Below are 11,667 nucleotides of genomic sequence, written 5' to 3' on the forward strand. Positions count from 1 at the left end.
AGAATATCTCTATGCTTTACCTTGCTATGAAGTGACCCACAATGGAAGTTTTAGGGTTTCAAAATACCCAAATATCCAATTACCAATTAGCAGCTGGCTGGAGGACACATGGACATACCAAGGACAGTCCGTTTCTAGATCCAACCCGTGACCCGGACTTTTGGAAGTTTCATGTTTTGTAAAAGATGCTCCTCCTATTTCTTCGCTGAGTAGTGATCGTTTCTTTAAGGTCATGACTGATGGTAAAAAATAATCATTACTGCCTTGAACTTTTGAGGATCATATTCTAGTGCTCCCTGGCTTTTTAAGAGACCCCATGGAGTGACCCATTTTCATACAAAGCTTTCCTCATCGCAAATAGAATGAATAATAATCTCTTGGTCTTCATCTTTCATGTTCATGAGGTTCTGTCACCATAACCAGATCTCCAAAGCTAGAGTTCTTACACCCATGGCCTCTCTTCCAAGGTCTTGTATCCTCTCTTTTCTTTTCCAGAAACATATATTTTTGCTTTTGAGACATGATTTTCTCTTGGGTTTGTTGTAGTTTCAGTCCATTTTTTAACTGCACCACTTTTCTTGTATTTGGGATTTGCAGATCTGGAAATGGTGGGTGGAGAGAAACAGCACTGGAACTCTTTTTAAGTATGAAAACACATGATAATGTCCGCTGCATAGTTTCAGTGAAGGTGGTAACAGATCTGCGTAGTGGGTTGTTACTTACAAACTGGCGCTATCCCCTCTGAGCTTTGTTATAAGTGTGGTATGAGCTGTTTTCTTCCACATTTTCCTCTTCCATCGCATCCATTATTGCAATTTCCTCCTTTATCCATATTTCTATTCTTCCTCTTGCCATGCTCGCCATCTATGTTCATATTCCATTGCATCCGTCTTTCTTCCTAGAGATTCATGACATCCATGAATCACACCCTCCTCACTTTAGATTCCTACACAGGTATCCCTCCTGAGCTTCTACTCAGTCACTCCGATTTGTTTTAAACAAAATAAAACTTGTTGGCATAAATCAAAGAATGCTTGGCAAATGTCAAGACATTTAGATGATGCCATTGCCATATTTTATTACTCTGCTGTATTAAAGATTTTTTTTTTTAAGAAATTCTGTATTAAAAGATATTTTATGATCATTTTTCTTGTTTTATGTTTTCTAATGATAGATCATGGAGTTTGATTCTAAACATCAAGCCAAATTTAGAATAATTCATGCAAAAGATATGTGTTGGATTTATAACTTTTCAGAGATAGTTGGTAAACAATTGTATTGAAATTCAGGTTTGTTGTTCTTCTGCAATCCAGGTCTCTAATGGCATCTGCATCTGATGTTCTTTAATGGAGTTCATTTATGCTTCTCTGAGTCGTAGTATCAGTAATACAATTTCATTTGTTCTTCTTTATATAATTTCGGTCCAATTTCTTAGCATTGCATAGTTCTACGTGAGATTGAACTACGATGAGCCAAAAAGTAATTTTGGCTCTTTGAAATCTATAATGAAAAAATGAAACCCTAGTTTCTATCTTCACTCAAACATTGTTTATTTAAACATCAGATTTCTTATAATTTATTATTTTTATGTTATTCATTACACTCTGAGAAAGAGAAAGTTATTTGCTCCAAATAATATTTAGAAGAGAATAGTTAATTTAATTTAATTATTTATTTTTAAAAAATAATAATTATTAAAGAAAATCAAGAATAAATCTATTAACTTTTTATTTCTTAGATGTTGTGTTTAAATTTTAGTAAGTGTTTGATAATCTTATGATGATGAAAATTCCATGTCTATTGTCTTCTTTCTTTTAAGTTTTGGGTTCAAATTGATTAGATTGTTCTTAGTTTATACATGGCATATTTTTATGCTAAACAAATGAGTTACTTATCATAATGAAGTAATTTCAATCCACAAATCTCTTATTCGTTCCAAGTAACACTCTTTGGTAATCCATGCATCATATGCAATCTTTGACTCATCACTCAACTTTTGAAAAGGAATGACATGTCTCATTTTCATTAATCTATCTCAAACTAGAAAGCTATAACTATTACCTCTCTAAGTGTGCAATAGTCCAATGACAAAATTAATGAAAATTTCTCCCTTCCTCACTTTCCTCCAACGAGAATATATTAGATACCATAATCATTTGATATTTTTCCTTCTTTAGGCATCCTTGCAAATATTTATATTTTCTAATCTCAAGTACAAGCATCACTTCCTCTCTTAGTAATGCCCCTTTAATCTTTCATAAAACTCTTTTATATTTTTCCCAACACTTGTTACCAATTTATCTATAGTCGAAATTCCCTATTTCCATACCACTACATCCACCCTAGGCTTCACAACACTTAACCTAAACTTCTTTAGAATCTATATCCTACTCTTTTTGTGACCTTTCTTTCACTTCCAATACATCCTATTCCCTCCCACGCCCTCTTTATTTATTGATCTTCACTTCTACAAAATATAACATAGATATTTTTTAATTTCCTTCTTGGGATCATTTGCATGCTTGTACATCATGCATTATGATTTACTTTCTCAATTCTTTAATCATTATTTATCAATGATAAGTGTTGTATCCTTTATTCTATGACATAGATGAGCTTAAATATTCCATGCATAATATTTTTATATTCTTCTCTCCTTTTTCCTTCTTTAGGGATCTTATGCATCCATTCCCTTCTATATTAGAAAAATTTATTGTATTTGTTTCCATGAATTATAACGATAATTTATCTTTGAGACACATGATAGTGATCTAAATCTACCTTACCTCTTTATACTCACATTAGTATATGTTTATCCCCTTCTCCTATTGTTAAGGATCTTTGACTAGCACTATATCCCCCAGAACCTGTGATGCTAACATTTATTTTGCCACTTCCTTTTCTTTTACTAAAATATATTCACACCTTATGGATCTCTCAAGGGGTGGTGAGTCCTCTCTTCCTTCAATGCTCTCAATGATAATGTTCCCATATTTATCAATACTTCCCTATATGAGGATAATATACCTCTAGATTGATGATATTTCTTTCAATACCTTTGGGGATTTTTTCTCAAGTGATAATGAGGCCAGAGTGGATTATGTTAATTCTATCTTGACCCTCCCATTGCTTCCATCACTTTTCAAGGACCATTTGTATTGATCTTGTTTAAATATGTTTACTATATGAAAATTATATTATGATATTGCATTGATCATTTTTATAACACTTATATATGTTTACATTACATAACATTTAAAATTTTAAGATTATTATTTATTTTTTATTTTTTTTCGATAAAGTGGCTATGCCATTGAACCTTTTATTAATTCGTAAAATATTTACATAAAACCTAGTTCAAAAAGAGCATACCAGTAGGAAAGAACCAGGAATAAAACCTCTGATTGTAGCTCAAGTGTTTGATTACATCAAAACAACACAGTGCCATGTACAAATATCCCAACCTATTAATCACATGGTTTAAATACATTGTTTCCTATATTATGCTTTACACTTTGTTGTGCGTCTATGTCACTATCACATCATGGTAAGATTTTTTATTTTTTATATGTTTCTATTAATATATTTGATTATTATGAATAAATGGCATTCTATAGTTATATTATGTATATCTAGATGATACGTTAGTGATGATATGCATAAGATTCTATCTATTAATGATTTATGATTTATTATAGTATCATTACAACTTTTGCACCAATTTGTTGAGATGTATGAATATTATATATTGATACCACAATTATTAGGAAATATATTATATTTTTTATTTATATAACGTATTCTACCAAGATGACTTTTAAATTATGATTTAGAACATGTGATTCTTCTTCTATGAAATAAAGATCACACTATGTGGAAACATATTGATTGTAGACCTCTAATTTGGTATCAAAATCTCTCATAAATATTTGAATCTACATTAAAATAATTTGATTTATCAAGTTACCCTTTAGTCAATGGTATGTTTTAAAAAATATATTATCAAAGGTTGTGGCAAACATCTAATCTTTATATGCATAAAATATTATTGATCCCAAGGACTTGTGCATGGTTGGAATTGTATCAAGGTTCTATTCTTAAAATTTACCACATGAATTTTGGAAGCCCGTCCTTCTACATGTTTTATTATGCATTGATAAATTTTTACATAAAATATTGACCTTAAAATTAAAAAGGCATATAGAAAAAGTGAATCCATTTATAGCATATAGTTTATATTTTACTATGCTTGCCTATAGATTTGTTTATTTCAAAGAAGAGTAAAGATAATGTAAGGTGATATAAGTATAATAATTATTTAATTCATTCATCTCATACTTATATAATAGACTATTATAAATTATTTTATTTATGGGTTGTTCAACTATTTGGTGGATTTAATTTTCACATTTTTGATAAAACGAATATAATATATATTATTTTGATAACAGAGTGAAGATTATTGTATTATATATTATCTCAAAGATTATAAGTTGTATACTAATTTTTTTTGTGATTCATTAAAATGGGTGGTCTCGGTTTAGAAACCTTTAAGACAAGTTTATCTATATAATGATAATATTAAATCAATAATATTCAATATTTTTTATTTATTATATTTATAAGATATACTATTAGTATTTTTGTGTTCAATTATATGGTTGGATAATCTTTAACTAGATCCTCTACCCATGATCACAACACTAAATATATCTCTAAAGTGGGTACCCAAGTTTGACTTGAATATGGTAAGATTTGTTAACTAATCTCTAAAGTTAATTTATCTCATATGACCTCACTTTAAACAGTTTTGGAGACAAATAATAATAAACAAATTTCTATAGTGTGCCTCTCACATTAAATGATTTTTTTTTCCAAAATGTCTTCCATTTTAATTCACGAGCCCATTAATATATGTTCATGTTCACCAATATTAAATTTGATTATCTCATGTTCATGCACATTAAATTTATTTCTAATATTATTCACAATGACCACCCAAGGAATATTTTTAGCCACATAGTGTAAAGCCTCATTATGTGATACACCACAACCTTATAAAATAATCAACATTCCTATGTGCAAGGTGTAAAATACCTTTCCTAACATTTTGTACATGTGTATGACTCCTTGGAAAAAAAATTAATATCATTAGATGATATGGTTGATTGTGAGAATTGATTGTATGGTTCATGTGCATAAGCCAAGATGAGGTCATTGGGTAATCCCACAATAATGTGTTACACTTTTTGGCCAAACTTGACATTGAAATCAACATTTTGCACTGGATCTTCACTTTCTAACACTTATAGCAACTAACCCATGGAAAATTTGAAGATGAAGCAGACTACTAATTTATATGCTTTTTTATGTGTAGATTCTAAATATTAAAAAAAATAGGAATAAATTGTGCATGTTTTTACATAACTTTAATAAGTTTTTTTTATAGTATAAACATTTTTCAGATTTGACATTTATGTTGTCATGCATAACACTTAATATAAAAAGAATAAAATTGTAATTTTTAAAATATAGATTTGTCACACCAATATCTAGTGTATGAATATTTTTTATTAATTTTTTTGCATATATATTTTTTACTTAATATTTGGAAGTCAAAGTAATTGTAATTTGGAAAGAGTTGTAGGCCATCATGCATAATTTTTTTGTGTGCATTTGAATTAACTTCTTCTTTTTGTGTTGAAATGAGGATGTCAATACCTAAGTAAAAGATATTTTTTGACAAAAAAAATTCTATTTTTCTATTTTTCCACATGTGTGAAACAAAGACATTAATGTTCAATGAAAAAACTACATTTATAAGAAATAAAAAAATAAACATATTAATGAAATTAAATATATTCAAAATAATACATTTTGAAAAGCTTATAATAGGGACTACATACTTACAAAACATAACTTTTGAATGTTTTAGCGATGGCACTCCCTTTAGGTACCCAAACAAACCACTTTATTGAAGCAAATACTGCCTACAATGGACCAAAACTGAACCAATCTCATGATTTTAAGAAGGTGTGGATTGAAGAAAACTCTGTGAATATCACTGATTGCCTTAAAGAAGTTCAAGGCTCAAGTTGGACTATTGAAAGTATTATAATGGATTCAATTACTATTCTTAAGTCCTTCAAAGAGTGTCATATCTCCCATATTTATAGGGATGGCAATAAGTTAGCTTCCTATTTTGCATACCTCGGAGTTTCTAGCTCTCTAAAGCATACATATGGTACTTTCACGATCCCCTTCCCATTTAGGTTAAGGCCATTATTAATCATGACAATCAGTGTTGTTAAAATGGCTACTCCATTACTATGATTAATAGTTGTCATTTCAAGGTGAGTTACAGTTGATTTGTCAGCAATATTTTGGGCCACTTTCTTCTCTATCTGTAATAGGGTATACTCTATTCAAGTGTCCTGCTTCTTTGTTCTACAATCTCTTTCATCATGGGTGGTGATAGGAGTTGTATCAAGCTATTTTTTTATGAGGGGATGAAGAGTAATGCTCGAGTTTGGAAAAAGGGGTTACCATGTATTTAGAGAAGGTCCATGGCTATGACCCACTGGTTACCATAGCTTTTGTCAAGGGTTGGAAGAACTGCATTATGTCCATTTATGGCATGGAGTTGGATATTTTGGAGGACTTTGTTGGCCAATTTTTTGGGTTGCCCACTAATGGCAGAAATATTTTCAGAGATAGAAAGGCTCCAAAGGTGGCAATGAACAATTTTTTTAATAAGAATGAGAGAGACAAATTGGTTAAACTCGCCTCAAGTGGATATGATAGGGCCTCCATTAAACCAATATGGACTCACACTACCTAGGCGATTATGAGGTGCTTTATGCTAGATGGTAGGTTCACTTCTCTTTTTAGGTATCATTACATTTTTCTCAATCACTTTTGTCATAAGCAAGTTGTTTCCTTTCCATTTTATCTATTTTCTTCTCTTAAGTTTGGGATTAAAGATCATAGGAGGAAATCAAAGCTTCTTATTCTACATGAGGGTTTGATTTTGTTAATTATAAAGTATGGTAAATCTTTTTCTATCTCGGTCGAGTCTAAATATAATACTAAAAGTCTAAAACCCGTAAGAAATATCATCCATACCAAATGCACTACTCAAACATGAGTAGTGATACGGAAGACAATTCAACAAAGGAGAAAGAGCACATTGCAGAGGAGGGAGATGGGGATTCTATATAAATTTATTCAAATCCCCCCTCTTAGTATAAAATTAAAACCAAAAAAACCTCTAAGAAGTGTGAGACTCAAATCTCTTGGTTGTGGGGTTCCTTATTAGGGATGATGGCATGGAAACTAATGTGCATTCTTCTATAGAAAAAAAGGAAAAAGACTAAACCTGATAAGGGGAAAGGAAAGGATAACTTGTTGAGGAAGAAGCAGACTATTGAGAAAACAAAAAAGAATATATCTACTAGTGAGGTGGAGGAGTGAAGCAAGTCTAAAGGCAAAGAGAAAATGGGGGAAACTAGAAAACATCAGCACATTGATTTTTCTCATGAGGACTAGGTTCCTTCTCAGCATGAGCTTTCTAAGGATTTCTGAAGATGTTCAAATGTGAGAAGGGATGGAGTGTTTAGATAAAACATGAAACAAGCATAAGCACATAAATTACCAAACCCAAGTATACCTTCCCAAGCTTGACTCCTTCCTCGGATTGAGCCTTGGATGAAGTGGAGGCGCCCTCATGCTCCACTTGATTGGATTGCCTCCTTTGATGTATATGTGGATTGCTCTCCTTTGATCAACAAGATTGGGTTATTGATTAGATATAGATTTGAGTTTGGGATTATGATGGATTTAGATAGATTTAGATTGGAAAATTGAAGGATTATGAGGACATTATGATGGTATGATAGGAAGAAGATAGAAGAGAAATGGGTAGCATAAGATTAGAAGAATGATGTTGTTCCCTTTGGTGAGGAAACAATCCTCCAATTTATAGATTGGAGGAGGCCAATGGAGGGCCAAGATTGATTTGATCATGAAGGGATAGGATTGATTTTAGGTAGTGGGCATGGATCAAGGATACCTTGAAGGAATAAAAAAGAATATAAAATTCCTTGGGGAAAGGGGGGGAAAGGAATTTGTAATTTCAAAATGAGGATGCATAGGGGGATTCAAAGAAATTTGAATTTCTTTGAGAGGCTCAATGTTTTTGATAAAGATAAACAGGTTTTACAGGGACCTGAAACCCAGAGTATTATAGACCAAGGCCAGTAGCCAACCAGATTGGAAAACTAAGCAGAACAGGGGACAACCCCACATAGACCGACAACCAAAAAACAAAAAAAGATATACCAAAAGACAGGGCAAAGCACTCAGCTAAGAGAGTGCATCAATTCAGTATTTTTCTAAATAATAATCTTATTAATTTTCTCCAAATCCTCCATGATGAATCTGGAGGATCCCTGGTCCTGGCTCCGACTCCTAGTTCTAGTAGAAGGACCCGAGCTAATCTTCCCACCAGTAGCACTCTGTCCACCCTCCGATGCAATCTTTTTCTGCTTTTCGCCCATGGGAGGGTCACTAGCGATGGTCCTGGTTCTATAATCAGTCATCATGGAATTAATTTTTTCCAAACCATCACCACTATTGTTCATCACCTGCCTAATGGTTTCCACCAGATTGTTTAGGTTTTCCTTGATCTCACTCGCATCCTCTTCCAAGTTTTCATTGATGTGACATGAGTGGGGAATTTAAAATTGGATAATAATGGTAAGTGGGATTATGAGAGATTCTAGAAGGATTAATTAGGTTGGGTGGGGATTAGGAAAAGTGATTTGTAGGAATCACATGACTAGGTTGATTAATTAAAATTAATTAACTGAGTGGGTTTAGAAGAAATAACTATTGGAGGGACTTTAGAAGAATAGGGAAATAACTAATTTATTTGATAAATTAATCATTGGACAATAGTGACAGGATTAATTTAATTAGATTTGATTAACGCCAAGAGGAATAAGGATAAAACAATTAAATTGATTAATTATGTTGACAGGGTTAAATTGATTAATTATTGATTTAATTAATTTTAGGTGTCTACATTTTGCCCCTCTGTGATATAGTGTCATGAAGTGATGTTATATCAAAGAAGAATAAAACATAGTGAAAGAAAAGGATAAGAACTAGTAGCATGATGCCTGAGTAATAAGATGAGGAAGAATGGTGAGGAGGAAGGATGAAGAGGAAGTAGTTGTATGCCCCCTCGAGATGATGTCTTCATTGAAGGAGATGAAGGTATATATGTGAATGAGGGATAATATGGAGATACAGATGGGGAATAAGATGGATTTTTCTTGTCAAAGGTAGAGGAAGGGTAAGAGATATGATATAGATTGGGATTGGATATAGTGTGTTGAGATGAAATGTATAGGGATATGATAGATGGATGGGAGGTTATGGGATTGAATTGGTAGGTAGGTTGAGGTGGTTCGTGAACTTCCATGAGCATCTTCTCATACCAAGCTTTAAAATTTTGGGTAGCCATGTTGAGAATGAGGGATTAGATTGGAATTGGATGAATATGTTTTTGAGGAGAAAGATGATGAAGATGATGTTAAATGAAGATGAGGATTAGGACTTGGCTTCGAATGATGATGGATTGGATTTGATTAGATTTGGATTGGATTTAATTTGGATTGGAATTGATTTGATTAGATTTAATTTGGATTGGACTTGATTTGATTGGATTGGATTGGATTGGATTGAATTGGGTTGGATTTAATTGAGGACAAGATTGATTTGGATTAGGATGACACCTTAGCCTTTAGATTAGGACTTAGATGGGAATTGATGATGGATTGGATTTGATTGGATTAAAGGATTGGATGATTGATTGATGAGGGATTGGATAACCGGATTAGAAAGATGGATTGATTGATTGATTGGAATTTTGGAGATTTGATTGGATTAGAAGAAGAATGATTATGGAAGAATGGATAGATAACAGGAAGGAGAAAGGGGAAGGCTACCCAAAGTCGGATGAATGATTTGGATAGAAATATTGGTTGCAAAAGGATGATTGTTTGAATGGATGAAAGTGGTTTGGGGATTGGAGAATTACTTGGATAGATTGATTGGGGATTGTTTTGATGATTGAAAGAGGAAAGGTTGATTGGTTTGAGGAAGGATGGACTTGGCAAGAGATATCAAGCAATGAATACACATTGACCACACAACGCGCTATCCTAGGAAGTTGGATGAGGAGGAAAACCTTTGCTTGCTGACTCAAGTATACACCCAATAACTAATTAGAATACGATCGATGAGTCTCATGGAATGGCTTCTCGACTCGGTATTAGCTGACTCCAAACGTTAATGGGGGAATGAAATGACAAGTCTCTTGGGGGAGTTACTATCTCCCTTGCACAAACATTATCCACCTTTCGAAGGTGAACTGGGTGGCTTCTATTCCTAGAGCTCTTAGTAAGGATTTTTGTTCGAAGACTATCCTTTGTAGTCGCACAAGCACGATTGAGCCCTATATCACTACAAAGTACCAAGTGCAATGGTAGTCACGCAAGAATGATTTAGACCTCAAGATGACCTATAAAGTGCTCAGTATGAATATAAACTCAAATAGCTTCGTCCTCTGAGATTTTCATCTCAAAAGACCTATTTATTATAGTGAGTTGGAATGCTTGGGTTTTAGCCATACTCACTTGGGTCGTTCCCCTCTCACCAAATCGGGAGGGCAGACCCGCTAAGGGTAAAAGTGTGAAAGAAAACAACAAAAGTTTTAAGGCTCTGGAATTTTGATTGTCTATATAGGCAAAAGCATACTCTCCTACCTCTACACTTTTCTCAAACACATAAAGCAAGTTGTTCTTTTACCCCTAATTAGATCTAAGTGCCTAAGAAAATAATTAAAAGAAAAACATGATGTTTTCTTGTATCTCCTTGGGAAAACTACAAGAGTGATGGATTAATAGTCCTATGATTTGAGAAATGATCTTGGACTAACATTCTACAAAAACATGCGTTAGGCTGTCAAAAATGTTAGAAGACTAGAGAACAAAGAGGGGTCAGCATTAGCATTAGCAAATTGATACAACAAAACAGAGTGCAGTAACTCATACGAGTTTTCCCACCTACCCATACGACAATCCTCAGCATACTAGATGACAAACTACATAGTTTCGTACGATACAGAACAGAAAATCGTACAAGACTAGAAAGAAACTCGTACGAGTATTGGCAGAAATAAGGAAGACAAAAGACAGAAACTCATAAAAGTATCCAAACATGCACGTACGACAATTAGGGGATGCCCATATGAGAAATGAAGAAGAATCGTCATGTGCACAATAAAAATTTGTACGATCTTTCACGCTAGAAACGAAACCTGTGACTTTTCAAAACACAAAAACTCACAAAAACATCAAATTAGAGACGTGGGTCCCACCAAGCATGCCAAAATAAACAAAGGGAAAGATATCACAATGGTAAATGGTTAGTTAAAACACAAATAGAGACAAAAATTCAAATAAACTTAACCAAAACACCATTATACCTTTGCAAGCTTTCACTTGTTCTCTGGATTGAGCGTGATGAAGTGAAGGTGCCCCTTTGATTGCTCCACTTGGTGTGCTCTTTTGATTGTTGTGGATGTGGATTTCTCTCAAG

The 11,667-nt window shown here is 33.1% G+C and overlaps 1 long non-coding RNA gene across 1 annotated transcript; it reads left to right on the forward strand.

The window, feature by feature from the left end:
- The first annotated feature begins 265 nt into the window (after nt 1–265).
- On the forward strand, nt 266–1,144 carry LOC131073627 (uncharacterized). The gene is made up of 2 exons (XR_009112926.2): nt 266–467; nt 598–1,144. It is a non-coding gene; the product is annotated as an uncharacterized LOC131073627 (long non-coding RNA).
- Nucleotides 1,145–11,667: the final 10,523 nt, after the last annotated feature.

This window comes from Cryptomeria japonica, chromosome 9 (genome assembly GCF_030272615.1).
Source record: "Cryptomeria japonica chromosome 9, Sugi_1.0, whole genome shotgun sequence".
In the NCBI taxonomy this organism is placed as follows: Eukaryota; Viridiplantae; Streptophyta; class Pinopsida; order Cupressales; family Cupressaceae; genus Cryptomeria; species Cryptomeria japonica.